Source organism: Chlorocebus sabaeus, chromosome 9 (assembly GCF_047675955.1).
Source record: "Chlorocebus sabaeus isolate Y175 chromosome 9, mChlSab1.0.hap1, whole genome shotgun sequence".
NCBI lineage: Eukaryota > Metazoa > Chordata > Mammalia > Primates > Cercopithecidae > Chlorocebus > Chlorocebus sabaeus.
In genome coordinates, this window is record NC_132912.1 from 69,798,065 (window position 1) to 69,813,804 (window position 15,740).

Sequence of the window (15,740 nt, forward strand, 5' to 3'; positions counted from 1 at the left end):
GGTGTGTCTCCCAACACCTAACACAACACTTTCAGTCTAAGGCCCTGGGGGAGAGGGATGTAGAAAGTCTGTGTTGGCTGCATGAAGCCAGCAACCAATCGAGAAACCTGATATGGGCAACAGAAAGTCTGAAAACCAGGTAAGGAAAGGGTAGAGAAATGTGCTCTAGATGAACATGCAAGGTCGCCAGTGGGGACCCCAGGGACTCTGGGGACTCTGGGAAGGAGGAACTCAGAGGGAGATTTCACTGCCGTGGATCAAGCTGAGGATTCCACAGGGGAGACAGAGAGGAAGCAGTGTTCCTGGTTGGGAATGGCACGAGCTTGGGCAGGAGGGGGCAGCCTGCCATGAGCCTCCCAGGCAGGAGGAGAAAAGGCTGGACTAGCTAGAGCCCATGGAAGGCTCCTGTGACAGGTAGGTCAGAAAGACAAAGTGGAGGTGTCTATCCCCAAAAGGTGACTGTGGCAAGAGTTTGAAACAGATGGAATGAGTGGGCTGGGGCTTGGGCAACGGCCCAGGATTTGACCCTGAGGAGGAAGGTGGTCCCTGCCTCCACCCATGTTCCTTTGAGCATAAACAAAAATGCAGAGATTTGGCCGGGCGCGGTGGCTCACGCCTGTAATCCCAGCATTTTGGGAGGCCAAGGTGGGCGGATCACAAGGTCAGGAGATAGAGACCATCCTGGCTAACACGGTGAAACCCCGTCTCTACTAAAAATACAAAAAGTTAGCCGGGCGTGGTGGCGGACGCCTGTAGTCCCAGCGACTCGGGAGGCTGAGGCAGGAGAATGGCGTGAATCCGGGAGGCGGAGCTTGCAGTGAGCCGAGATCGCGCCACTGCACTCCAGCCTGGGGCAACAGAGTGAGACTCCATCTTAAAAAAAAAAAAACTGCAGAGATTTGGAGAGAGAAGGGTTCAGAGGCAGTCTCCAGTCCTGTGCCCCACCCCATTTTATAGTTAGGTAAACTGAAGTCTGGAGAGGAAAAGAGACTTGCCTCTGGTCACACAGCTAGTTTAGAGGAGGGCCAGTTCCCCTGGCTTTAGATCCAAGGCACCTGCTCTCTTGCCTGTAAAAGCACAACCTCTGCTGAGCACCAGCTCTCGTCCTCTCTTACTCCATCTTGCAAGACAAAGATGATGAGGTTCAAGGTTGAGACAAAATATCCCCACCTCAGCGGAGTCCCAGATGCCCCCACAAGGAAGAGTGTCAGCTTGTGACAGGTCTCAAGAGGCCAACAGCTCTGCGAGAGTGACTCAGAGGCAGGGGGTCCAGCAGGCAGCTATCATTTGTTGAGAACCAGCTGCTGTGCTAAGTGTTTACCTGTTTTATCCACACCTGGAGGAGATGAGGATCCTGAAACACAGGAGGAGGGACCTTGTCTTCTAACCCATGGTGTGACAAGTGACCAGCAGGGCTCTGAAATGCTCTGGAGAAGAGGAGTTCCACCCTAGCTCAGTGAAAGCCATCACCATCCACCCTGGATAGCCAGTTAGGAAGTCAGACAGCCGGACCACCTAGTCACCTCTCTCATCCACCACATCAATCCCCTCCAAGTCCTGCGGAGTCGACTCCAAAGGATATTCCAAATGCAGCAACTTCTTCCCATTTCAAATGCAACCCCCTCTCCCACCAGGCCACCAGCAGCCCTTCTCTGGACACTGCTGTAGGTTTGTCCTAACAGATATCCCCACTCCTCTCTGGGCCCCGGAATCTCTCCTCCAACTATACCCAGAGATGTTTTAAGACATCACGTGGCCCTCTCTGCTATTAAACCTCCAAAGGCTCTGTTTCTCTTGGAACAAAGATCAGACTCACTGTGCCCACCTTCCTGTCTCTGTTACTGACAAAGCTGGTCCTCTCAAAAAAAAGAATGAGGTATTATTCTCTGTTCGGTGCCGCAAAGTCAGTATGCAAAACTGAGAGTGAGCATCAAGCAGTGCAGGCTTTATTTAATGGCCATGGAATCGAGAAGTGGGAGCTTGGCTCACAAACCAACTTCTCAGCTTATGAGTGCTGGGAAGTCACAGATACAGGGCATCTTTAATGAAGACGTTTTGCATTGAAAACAAGGGGAGGAATATTCATGTCTTTTCTGGGAATGGGCGGAGAACTTCTGGGAACCAGAGTTGCCACCTTCCTTTTTGTCGTTTCATGGTTTCTTCCAGCCATTGGCATGGTGATTATCAACTGTCGTCATGCTGGTAAGAGTGTCATTTAGCCTGGAAATTAGATTATAATGAAGTTAGAGGTTCTTCAGAGGTCAAGTGAACTGTCATCTTGGATCCCACCAGTCTTAGCTGCTTAGTCACGAGGGGGAACTTCTGACCTCAGATGTCCTGTTTTCTAAAGATAAGCAGAGTTAAGGTGGGGTGAAAAGTCACTGAGGTCACGTACACTGAGTAATACCTCCACTGCCCTCCAGCCTAGCTCCTTGCAGGCACCTTTGCGCAACAGGCTGTTCTCTCTGCCCCTAATGCCTAGCCCTCTCTCTTCTCCCAGTCAACCCCTGCTACGGTCAGACATCATCCTTTTAGTTCTCTCTTCCCCAAGCCTGTCCTGGCCTCCCAGCCAGGTCAAATCCGCCTGCTGTTGTACCCTCTCTGGGCCCCTGCACAGCAGTTTTCACTGTTGAGTTTCTCCTGATTCTCTGTGATTCACAGATTAACATCTGCTTCCCCCAGACTGTGAGCTTCACAGGGAACAGGGACCACATTTGGGGTTCTCTCATCATTGTATCTCCAGTGGCTACCCTGTGTTGGACACATAGGAGGCCCTTAATAAATATTAGTTAAATTAGTAATCAAATGAACAGAAGTCAGGGAAAGAACAGTTCATGGAAAATTTGGCAAGTCAAGCATTTCCCAGAATAATCATTCCAGGGGAAAACTTGAGACACATGCTTGGAAGTTCTGAGTGACCATCAGCGAAGATCACCAGGCTCCACAGTCAGGCACGGATGCAGGAGACGAGTTGCCTTCCTGAGTTGCCAAGCCTTGAAAAGATATTAAAAATAACAAAAACAACCATCATAGCTAATATTTGTTGGCCAGCCACTCTTGCAGCAACTTTGCAAGGTCAGCATCCTCATCCCCACTTGCAGAAGAGGAGTCCAAGGCTCTGCCAGGTTAGGCAGCTCCCCCAGTGCTCACAGCGCTCATAGCTGGTAAATATCAGAGCCATATTCAAACCCAAGTCAGATTCCAGCTCCCAGGCTTCCAGGCACACGGTGACACTGCCAAGAGATTCTCCTACCTCCACCTTCTTGGAGATCATTTAGCTCATTTTATTTTCCTTGTTTTTATTATTATTATTATTATTATTATTTTGAGATGAGTTTCACTCTTGTTGCCCAGGCTGGAGTGCAACGGCTCGATCTCGGCTCACTGCAACCTCTGCCTCCTGGGTTCAAGCGATTCCCCTGCCTCAGCCTCCCCAGTAGCTGGGATTACAGGCATGCACCACCACGCCGGGCTAATTTTTGTAATTTCAGTAGAGATGGGTTTCACCATGTTGGTCAGGCTGGTCTTAAACTCCTGACCTCAGAGGATCTGCCTGCCTCCACCTCCCAAAGTGCTGGGATTACAGGCGGGAGCCACCGCGCCCATCTTCTTATTTTATAAAACTTTTTGGTAGTGGAAATGACAACACATACAGAAAAGCACCACCTGCCTATTGTACAGAGGGGCAAACTGAGACCCAGAGAGTAGAGGTGACTTTGCAACAGCACACAGAAAGATCATTCAGGAGCAGGATAGCACCTCAAGTCTCCTGGTTCCTGGTTCCTAGTGATCTTAGAGCATTGGTGATATTGGTTCCCCCTGCCCAGGATCATGGCCTTTGGTCATTCATTGTTAGTTCCTACCTCAGCCCAAAGGGAAGGAAGAGGAAGAAGAGTTTGAGTCTCTTCCTGCTGCTACCTGAGAGCCATGGTCATGCACAGCAGCTCTAAGCCAGTGGTTCTCCAATCAGGGTCCCCCTGTGCAGCAAAATCAGCATCCCTTGAAAGTTTGTTAGATATGCACATTCTCAGGCCTCATGCCAGACCTACTCAACCAGAAACTCTGGGGAGGGGGCCCAGCAATCTGTTTCAACCTGTCCTCCGGGGAACTCTGATGCATGCTCAAATTTAAGAATCACTGTTTCAAACAAAGCCTTGAAAACTGGGACCAGGCTGGGAGCAATGGCTCACACTTCTAATCCCCAGCCATTTGGGAAGCTGAGGTAAGTGGATCGCTTGAGCCCAGGAGTTCAAGACTTTCCTGAGCAACATGGCAAAACCCTGTCTCTACAAAAAATACAAAATTAGCCAGGCATGACAGTGCACCTGTCGTCCCAGCTACTTGGGAGGTGGAGGTGGGAGGATCACCAGAGCTCAAGGAGGTCGAGGCTGCAGTGAGCCATGATCACTTGACTGGATGACAGAGTGAGACTGAATCTCAAGAAAAAAAAAAGAAAGAAAGAAAAAGAAAGCTGGAGCCAGATGAAGACTGAGAGCAAACTCACTAACTGAGGATCTGTGACTTGCTCCTAATTCAAGGCCACCACCCTCATCTCCCACCTCCATCTCCAAAGCCTGGGCTGGTGCTGCATCTGAACTCCAGGAGTCTGGCAGAGCTCCAGAAGCCTCCAGATGTGCGGGAGAGGGGCTGTGCCTCCTGGCCTTCTCCACATGACCCTTCTCCTTTGTTTTCCCAGCATTCCCTCTGCACATTTTTTGGCAAGTGTCTAACGACTGTAGCTAGGAGACAAGGATGGGTTAAGTTAACCACAGTGATTTGTCATGCATTACAGAACAGCTGATGCCCCCGAGACTGGCTGAACCATGAGATCAGTTAGAAACAATGCTGTTTGTGCCCTGTGTGTAGACGTTGTGTGGTTGTGGTTACTGAATGTTGGGGAGTGCAGGGAGAAGAGGTCTCCTTGTGTTTGTAAGGAAGGATGCCAGAAAGGCCAGCTGTCCTTTGGGAGTTTTGTTTCTGCCATTCCCTCTTCTAAAACTATAGGTCTATGATTGCAACATCGGCATCCTCCTAAGCAAGTCCAGTGCGGCCCCTGGCATTGGCCCTCTGGGGTTCCAGAAAGTAAGACAGAAAGCAGTGATCCCCCCCATTTCCTGGTGCCCCTATGGTATAATGGAAGGACTCAGAGCGATTTGTCCAGGGCACATTTCTTACCAGCTTTTCTTCCAATCCTAATGTCCTCTTAGATACCATGGGTGACATCCTGCAGCAAGAGGGGCCAGACCTCCATACTGTTCCTTTCTTTAGATCAGTAAGGGGACTTTGGCTTACATGTCACCAAACACATTAAACATGGCTTAATTTATTATCTCATATAAAAAGGAATCCTGAAGCAGGCCAGTTCTGGACCTGGTTAATTTGGCAGCCTGACAGAATCTTCCAGCATCTCGGTCCCTTCTTGTTCCACTCTGTCATACTTGGGGACTAGTCTCATCCTCAGGCTTGTTCCCTCTTAGCTGTAAAATGACTGCATTAACTACAGGCATTACATATTCACCAGAGGGAACGGGGACCAGAGGCAGTGGAAGAGGGAGTTCTTTCTTTTTTTGTTTTTGAAACAGAGTCTCCCTCTGTCACCCAGACTGGAATACAGTGGTGCAATCTCGGCTGACTGCAACCTCCACCTCCCGGGTTCAAGTGATTCTCCTGCCTCAGCCTCCTGAGTAGCTGGGATTACAGGCATGCATCACCACGCCAAACTAATTTTTTTTTTTTTTTTTTTTAGTAGAGACGGGGTTTCACCATGTTGGTCAGGCTGGTCTTGAACTCCTGACCTCAGGTCATCTGCCTGTCTCGGCCTCCCAAAGTGCTGGGATTACAGGCGTGAGCCACTGCACCCGGCCAGGAGTTCTTTCTTGTCTCTCCTTTTTAAAGACTTTATTATACAGATTTTCTTTTTGTTTTTGTTTTTGTTTTTGTTTGTTTCTTTTTGAGACAGAGTCTTGCTCTGTTGCCCAGGCTGGAGTGCAATGGCATGGTCTCAGTTCACTGCAACCTCTACCTCCCAGGTTCAAGCCATTCTCCTGCCCTCAGCCTCCCAAGTAGCTGGGATTACAGGCACTCGCCACCATGCCCGGCTAGTCGTTTTGTATTTTTAGTAGTGACGGGGTTTCACCATGTTGGCCAGGCTGGTCTCAAACTCCTAACCTCAGGTGATCCTCCCACCTCGGCCTCCCAAAGTGCTGGGATTAAAGGCGTGAGCCACCGCGCCTGGCTGAGACTTTATTATACCGATTTTTAAACGTAAACAAAGGAAGACAAAAGAGTATGGAGGCCCCTTCCCCCAATTCCCATCACCCAGCTTCAATCATTATGCTCATGTGGCCAGTTCGGTGTCATCCTTACCCCTTCCCTCCACACCTGGGGTCATTTTAGAGCAAACCCCCTACATTATCTCCCATTTAGTATCAGCAGCTAGTAAAGACTCTCTCTTCTTTAAAAACAAAATCAAAACAACATCAACAACAATGAAAACCATGTTTTTGTCACATCTAGCAAAATTAACAATAATTCCTTAAAATCATCTTGCATTTGATCATTGTTCAAATTTCCCCAACTATCACAAACATTTTTGTCTTGTTTGGTTTTTAAGACTTGGTTTGGGCCAGATGCGGTGACTCACACCTGTAATCCCAATACTTTGGAAGACCGCGCCAGGTGGATTGCTTGAGACCAGGAGTTCGAGACCAGCTTGGCCAACATAGTGAAACCCTGTCTCTACTAAAAACACAAAATTAGTGGGACGTGCTGGCAGGTGCCTGTAATCCCAGCTACTCAGGAGGCTGAGGCAGGAGAATCACTGGAACCCAGTAAGCAGAGGTTACCGCGAGCGGAGATCCCGCCACTGCAGTCCAGTCTGGATGACACAGCGAGATTCTGTCTCAAAAAAAAAGACTTGATTTGTTCAAGTCGGTATCCAAGCAAAGTCCATACATCACATTTGGCCAGTATACCTCAGAAGTCTCTTTTCATCTATACCATAGATGGGCAAACTACACCTGGGGCCCATTGAGCCCGCCGCATGTTTCTATAAATCAGCTTCATGGGAAGGCAGCACCTCCGCTTGTTTATGTGTTCCATGGTTCATTCCTGCTAGAGGCGGAGCTGAGCAGTTGCTACCGAGACAATATGGCCCACAAAGCCTAAAATATTTACTGCTTGGCATTTGAAAGAAAAAAACATACTAACCCCTCATCTAAACAGTTTCCCTCTCTCCCTCTCTTCTCCTCCCCAACATCTTTTTTTTTTTAAGTTGAGAAAACCAAGACATTGTCCTACAGAATTCCCCCACATTCCTGTGTCCCTTTTGAAGAATACGGTGAGGCTTCAGGGACCCCCAGCAGCAGAATCACCCTGAAGTGTTACTGTCCAGAGTGCCCCGAGCCCATGCCTTGGCCAGTTCCTGATGAGGGCTGAGCCCCCTCTTTGGAAACATATGGCTGCTCATACGAAGATGAGCAAAGTCGGGTTTCTACCAGAAAGAGGGGAAGAAAGTGAATGGTTACTAGTTGGAAAACCAGGATGGTTCCAATCTTTCAAAATGGGCCAACTCAGCCGCTGCTAGAGCTGGCTGAGCCTTCCTCAGCAGGTTTCCCCATTCAGGGTCCCCTCATCCTCCAGCACACTCCCTGTGCCACCTTCCAGCTCATGTTTAACATGTAACAAGTAGAGGTGATGTGCCCACCAGTTTGTTAAAAGTTCTATGATTGACACGGGGGTGCAGAGGTAACCCTAGCAGGCCAATCGCTATGCCAGAGCCACTAAAAAGTGAGAGTCAAAGATGAGGGGTCAGGCAGTCCCTGGGGGAGGGTGGACTGACATGCTGGGCCCAGGGCAGGCACCATGCTGGAGGGCGGTAGCCACAGCCATGTTAGAGTTGTCAGAAAGTGCTTCCTGGAGGAAGTGCCATTTCAGCCAAGGCCTGAGGGATCATCAGGAGTTAGCAAGGGGAAGAGGAGGAGAGAACTTCCCAGGCAGAGACGGCCACACGCCTGGTGGAAGGAACAAAACAGGAGCCAGAGCATAAGGAGCTGGTGGAGAGATGTGGGCAGGGATCCAATCTCACAAGCCTTGAAAGACCCTGTGAGGGAGTCTGGCCTATCCAGAGGGCTCTCAGTAGCCACTGGAGGATTCTATGAGGAGGCAGGAGCAGCTTTGGGACTTAAAAAGCTACAGATGTAAAACCTGCATTCAAATTTCTCACTCACATCAAGGCGTTACGGTCAACCATAGTTGTGTACTGGGGTAGAGACAACAGGGGTAAACTGTTAAGATGGAGTGGGAGGGTGTTTATCGTACTACGCTCTGCCTTCTTGAAATATTTCATATATATATTAAATACATGTGTTTATATTATATTTTATATTTATATTTTAAATATATAATTTCTATTTAAATATATAATATATATAGTTTATACTATAAAGCATTATATTATAATATAAAATGTATTACTTATGATATATTTAATATATAATATCATAGACTATTCTATATACAGCAGTCCCACCTTATCCATGGTTTTGCTTTCTGTGGTTTCAGTTACCCATGGTCAATCACAGTCCAATAATATTACATAGAAAGTTTCAGAAATAAGCAATTCATGTTTTCAGTTGCATGCTGTTCAGCATAGTGTGACAAAATCTTGCACTGTCCCAATCCATCCTGCCTGGGACATGAATGATCCCTTTGTCCAGCGTACCCGTGCCGTTTACACTACCCACCCATTAGTCCGTCAGTAGCCATCTGAGTTGTCAGATCAGCTAGGTAGTCTTGCTTGTGTTCAAGTAACTCTTACTTTACTTAGCAGTGGCCCCAAGACGCAAAAGTGGTGTTACTGACAATGCAGCTGTGCCAAAGAGAAGCCGTATCGTGCTTCTTTTAACTGAAAAGCTGAAAGTTTTCAACTTAATTAGGAAAGGAAAAAAAATTGTACAGTGAGATTCCTGAGAACTTCTGTCTGTGAAATTGCGAAGAAGGAAAAAGAAGTTCATGCTAGTTTTGCTGTCACACCTCAAACTGCAAAAGTGACAGCCACAGTACATAATAAATGCTTAGTTAAGATTGAAAAGGCGGCTGGGCGTGGTGACTCACACCTGTAATTGCAGCACTTTGGGAGACCGAGGCAGGCGGATCATGAGGTCAGCCTGGCCAACATGGTGAAACCCTGCCTCTACTAAAAATATAAAAATGAGTGGGGCATGGTGGCATGCACCTATAATCCCAGCTACTAGGGAGGTTGAGGCAGGAGAATCGCTTGAACCTGGGAGGTGTAGGTTGCAGTGAGCCGAGATCATGCTACTGCACTCCAGCCTGGGTGACAGAGCAAGATTCTGTCTCAAAAAAAAAAAAAAAAAAAAAAACCAAGGGCAGTAAAAGCATACAGGCATGCCTTGGGGATGTTGCGGGTTTGGTTCCAGACCACCACAATAAAGCAAATATTGCAATAAAGTGACTCACACAATTTTTTTGGCTGCCCAGTGCACATAAAAGGTATATTTATGCTATTACATGTACAATAGCATTATATCTAAAAAAAATGTACATGCCTTAAATTACAAATACTTTATTGCTAAAAAATGCTAATGATCATCTGCGCTTTCAGCAACTCATAATCTTTTTGCTGTGGAGGGTCTTGCCTCCATGATGATGGCTGCTGACTGATCAAGGTGGTGGTTGCTGAAGGCTGGAGTGGCTGTGGCAATTTCTTGAAATAAAACAACCGTGAAATTTGCGGTATTGATTAACTCTTCCTTTCACAAAAGACGTCTCTGTAGCACACAATGCTATTTGATAGCATTTTACCTATAGTATAACTTATTTCAAGATTGGAATCAATCCTCTTAAACCCTGCCACTGCTTTATCAACTAAGTTTATGGAATATTCTAAATCCTTTGTTGTAATTTCTACAATATTCACAGCATCTTCACCAGGAGTAGGTTTCATCTTAAGAAACCACTGTCTTTGCTCATCCTTAAAGAAGCAACCCCTCAACCACTCAGGTTTGATCATGAGACAGCAGCAATTCAGTCCCATCTTCAGGCTCCGCTTCCAACTCTAGTTCTCTTGCTTATTTCTACCACATCTGCAGTTACTTCCTCCACTGAAATGTTGAATCCCTCAGAGTCATTCATGAGGGTTGCAATCAACTTCTTCCAGACTTCCAGATTTGAGCAAGATTATGACTTGCTGAAAGCTCAGATGATCATTAGCATTTTTTAGCAGTATTTTTAAATTAAGGTCCATACATTGTTTTTCAGACATAATGCTATTGTACATGTAATAGCATAAATATAACTTTTATATGCACTGGGCAGCCAAAAAAAAAATCCTGTTAATGTTGACATTTTTACCTCCTTCCATGAGTCATAAATGTTCTTAATGGCATCTCTAATGGTGAATCCTTCCCAGAAGGTTTTCAACTTACTTTGTCAAGGTCAATCAGATGGATCACTATCTATGGCAGCTATCACTTTATGAAATGTATTTCTTAAGCAATAAGACATGAAAGTCAAAATTACTTGATCCATGGGTGCAGAATAGATGATGTATTAATAGGTATGGAAACAACGTTCATCTCCTTGTACATCTCCATCAGAACTCTTGGTAACCAGGTGCATTGTCAGTGAGCAGTAGTATTTTCAAATGAATCTTTTTTTTCTCAGCAGTAGGTCTCAACAGTGGGCTTAAAACATTCAGTAAACCATGCTCTAAACAGATATGCTGTCATCCAAGCTTTGTTGTTCCACTTCTACAGCACAGACAGAGTAGATTTATCATAATTCTTAAGGGCCCTAGGATTTTCAGAATAGCCATTGAGCACTGGCTTCAACTTAAAGTTATCAGCTACATTAGCCTCTAACGAGAGAGCCAGACTGTCCTTTCAAGCTTTGAGGCCAGGCATTGACTTCTCCTCTCTAGCTATGGAAGTCCTAGATGCCATCTTCTTCCCATATAAGGCTGCTTTGTCTCCAGTGAAAATCTGTTGTTCAGTGTAGCCACCTTCATTGATGGTCTTAGCCAGATCTTCTGGATAACTTGCTGCAACTTCTACATCAGCACTTGCTGCTTGTACTTTTACATCAAAGAGACAGCTTATTTCCTTAAACCTCAGAAACTGACCACTGCTAGCTTCCAACTTTGTGTGTGTGTGTGTGTGTGTGTGTGTGTGTGTGTGTGTGTGTGTGTCAAAGTCTCACTCTGTCACTCAGGTTGCAGTGCAGTGGTGCAGTCACGGCTCACTGCAACCTCCACCTCCCGGTCTCAAGAGACTTTCCCATCTCAACCTCCCAAATAGCAGGGACCACAGACATGCACCACCACACCTACATAATTTTTTTTTTTTTTTTCTGTAGCGACAAGTTTTCTCCATGTTGCCCCGGCTGATCTCAAAACTCCTGGGCTTAAGTGATCCACCTGCCTCAGCCTCCCAGAGTTCTAGGATTACAGATGTGAGCCACCATACCCAGCCCCAGCTTCTCTTCTGCAGCTTCCTCACCTCTCTCAGCCTTTATAGAACTGAAGAGAGTTAGGGTCATGCTCTGGATTAGGCTTTGCCTTAAGGGAATGTTGTGGTTAGTTTGATCTTCTATTCAGACCACTCAAACTATCTCCATACCAGCAATAAAGCTGCTTCACTTTCTTATCATTCCTGTGTTCACTGAAGTAGCAATTTGAATTTCCTTCAAGAACTTTTCCTTTGCATTTGTAACTGTTTGGTACAACAGGCCTCATTTTCAGCCTTTCTCTGCTTTCCATATGTCTTCCTCACTAAGCTTCATCATGTCCAGCTTCTTACTTCAAGCAAGAGACCTGCCACCCTTCCTTTCCCTAGAACACTAAAGGCGCCATTGCAGGGTTATTAGCTGGCCTAATTTCAATATTGCTGTGTCTTGAGAATAGGGAGGCCAACAGAGAGGGAGAGATGAAGGAATGGCCAGTTGGTGGAGCAGTCAGAACACACACAACATTTATTGACTAAATTTGCTGTCTTAGTGGCATGGTTTGTGGCACCCCAAAATAATTACAATAGTAACATCGAAGATCAGTAGTTACAGATTACCATAACAGATATAATAATAATGAAAAAGTCTGAAATACTGCCAGAATTACCAAAATGTGACACAGAGACAGGAACTGAGCACATGCTATTGGGAAATGGCACCAATAGACTTGCTCAAAACAGGATTGCCACAAACCTTTACTTTGTTTTTTAAAAATGGAGTATCTGCCAACCATAATAAAGCAAAGCACAATAAAATAAGATATGACTGTATATTATTGGCATTTCTGCCTTTTTCTTAGTCGCATAAACTGAAAGCCCAGAATGACTGAGAAGGCCTTATTCGCTGCCCACTGAAAGGGCAGCTAGGTCAGTGGTGAACTGACATTTGCTTATTTTCAGGATGACCTGCTGCCTTTCAAACTGGGTGAGAGAGAGGTACTCATACTCTGCCTGAGAAATTATTGCCTTCCAAGCCCGGCTGCTCAGAGCCTTCACAAGCCCAGCTTCAAGTCATCCTAAGTTGGAAGTTGTCATCCATGTCATCCTCTAGAACAGGGAGTTGCCTTTACTGCCCCTGCCCCCTGCTCCGACCACATCTGGCCATAGAGGAAGGCACAGACACTTACTGAGCACCCACTATATATCTGGACCCATGGAAAGCACAGCCAGCCCTTCTAACTCTGTTTTCCATTTGCAAACTTTGAACTAAATTCAGATGACTTGAATGTATACCTGCTTGTGATTCATCAAGTGGTAAAGATGGCATTGTGTATGATGTGTAGCATTTCCTCAGCAGGAGAAAACATCAGCTGTGGCTGGGAGGTAGGAGGCCAGGTTCCAGTCAAAACTCTGTGGTTAACTGGCTGAGTAGCTCTAGGCAATGCCTTCCGCTCTCTGCATCCCAGCCTCATCTAAACTATGAGGGGGTGGATGAGATCACTTCTGCGGAGCCTGTGAGCCCTGCTGGTCCATGACTCAGCCCCCAGGCCTTTGCACAGGCTGTTTCCTCAGCCTAGGATGCCTTTTCCCCATGCATCCACCTGGCAAGCTGAGTCTTCCTTTGAATCCTTTTTCAGTAGCCACTTCCTCTGTGAAGCACTCCCAGACACAGAACCATCCTGCTCTCCCACCAGCAAACAATTCAATACTCTCTCTTCTGTTCCACATCTGTACCTTGGACATAAGTCAACTGTGCTGAAAGGCACAGTAGGCTTCCTGTGCTGAAATTATTCACAGGCTTAATAACTACAAAATAAAAGCTGCAATTCAGCTTTACCTACTGTCTAGCATAGAGCTTGGGACACAGTAGAGGCCCTATAGAGGCTTCATGAAGCAATGAACACGTGCATGAACTAATTCTTTACGATTTCTTAACCCTACTCCAGTTTTAGGAGATTGACATTATAGTGGAGAGAAAGACACACACTTCTTGCTGAAGCATTTCTTGTATGTTTCTCAAGGGCAGGGACCATTCCTCGCTCATCTTTTGTCTCACCAGGGATTGGCACTGAGTAGGTGCTCAGTAAATACATGTCACATTGAACAATATTGACATGTGACCCCAGCCCCAGCCCTCCACACTGGGGGGAGCGGTCTCTCCAGGGGGCCAAACAATTTCTCTAAGACTTTGAACTCATCATCACAAAGGGTGTGTAAATTAGGGATTAGATTTGGAAAGAAAATATCTACACTGGCACTAGTGCAGGGACCTGCAGGCCAAGCTACGGGTGACACGGTGGCATTTGCAAAGAAAGCCCCACCAGCTCCAATAGTGTGCTCAAGAGTGTTACAGTGGGTAGCTAGTCAGACACGAACAGGGCAGAAGAGGGTCCCCACATCCCACCAGGCAAGTCAGGCAATCATTAGGTGATGGTTAGACAACTGTCACACTGCCTCTCTAAAATAATACTAGGTCGCAACCAGCACCGGGGAAAGGCAATCTCCCTACAGATAGAAAACACCTAAAACTGGTGATCATCAGTTTCCTGATAAGATCTCAGGAGTTGGGCAACTGGACTCAAGCATGTGCATTAAGACATGAAATAGCAGAGTTGACCTTCCAGGAGCATTCCACCAGTAAAAGGGAAGAACTCCTCGGGTGAGCATGCGTACAACTCCGGTAAACACACTGTGCATGCTCCCCTCCAAAGGAGCTAGCAGGCCACCGCGCATGCGGGCAGTTCACCCCAAGGGAAGAATCAAGTGAGAAGGCTGGCGCGGTGGCTCACGCCTGTAATCCCAGCACTCTGGGAGACCAAAGTGGGCAGATCACCTGAGGTCGGGAGTTCGAGACCAGCCTGACCAACATGGAGAAACCCTATCTCTACTAAAAATACAAAATTAGCCAGGCATGGGGTACGCCTGTAATGCCAGCTACTCAGGAGGCTGAGGCAAGAGAATCACTTGAACCTGGGAGGTGGAGATTGCAGTGAGCTGAGATTGCACCATTGCACTCCAGCCTGGGCAACAAAAGCAAAACTCCATCCCAAAAAAAAAAAAAAAAAAAAAAAAAGGAATCAAGTGAGAAGGGACGTAAGACCCCAGAAGCAAGCCAACATATAAAACCCCAAGTCAAAAGGTCAAGTCTTGCACTTGTTCTTCAAGTTACCTGCTTGGGCCTCTTCCAGGTGTACTTTCCTTGCTTTCATTCCTGCTCTAAAGCTTTGGGGTTTTTTTTGTTGTTGTTGTTCTTGCTGTTTTTAGACAGAGTCTCACTCTGAAGCCCAGGCTGGAGTGCAGAGGCACGATCTCAGCCCACTGCAGAGTTTCAAGTGGTTCTCCTGCCTCAGCCTCCTGAGTAGCTGGGATTACAGGCACCCACCGCCATGCCCAGCTAAATTTTGTAATTTTAGTAGAGACGGGGTTTCACCATGTTGGCCAGGCTGGTCTCGAACTCCTGACCTCAAGTGACCCACCTGCCTCAGCCTCCCAAAGTGCTGGGATTAGAGGCGTGAGCCACCACACCCAGCCTCTAAAGCTTTTTAATAAACTTTCACTCCTGCTTCACAACTTGCCTTGGTCTCTCCTTCTGACTTATGCCCCTCAGTCAAATTCTTTCTTCTGAAGAGGCAAGAACTGAGGTTGCTGCATACCTGTATGGATGTGCCCCACAAATAAGAGAACCATTACTACCATGGTTTATGCTCCAGGCTTAAGTAAAAAGGTCCCCAAGGAGACAACATCTCCTACCACCATAACAATAGTAATATTGATCTATTTGTGGAGCAAAGTGTGGGTCTTGCAGGCTGCTGTTAAAAGGCTGTGTTTGACCGGGCGTGGTGGCTCATGCCTATAATCCTAGCACTTTGGGAGACCGAGGTGGGCAGATCATTTGAGGTCAGGAGTTTGAGAGCAGCCTGGACAACATGGTGGAACTCCGTCTCTACTAAAAATACAAAAATTAGCTGGGTGTGGTGGTGAATGCCTGTGATTCCAGTTGCTTGGGAGGCTGAGGCATGAGAATTGCTTGAACGCAAGAGGCGAGGGTTGCAGGGAGCTGAGATCACACCACTGCACTCCAGCCTGGGCGACAGGGCAAGACTCCATCTCAAAAAAAAAAAAAAAAAAAACAGGGCTTCTGCTAAGAGCTTCACCTGGGACAGCTGGATAAGCCAAGTGTCATCCAGCCAGGGATAACTTCTCCTTTTTCCTTTTCTTAGGACTCAAGGTCAGATTAAAATGGATTCTACTATGTTTTTTCATGTAACCCTAATG

At 46.7% G+C, this 15,740-nt stretch overlaps 1 long non-coding RNA gene across 1 annotated transcript; it reads right to left on the reverse strand.

The window, feature by feature from the left end:
* Positions 1-1,925: 1,925 nt before the first annotated feature.
* LOC140712503 (uncharacterized) lies at positions 1,926-13,148 on the reverse strand. Its single transcript, XR_012094107.1, has 2 exons — positions 12,759-13,148; positions 1,926-2,220 (listed from the first exon to the last, which is right to left on the reverse strand). It is a non-coding gene; the product is annotated as an uncharacterized lncRNA (long non-coding RNA).
* Between the last annotated feature and the right edge of the window lie 2,592 nt (positions 13,149-15,740).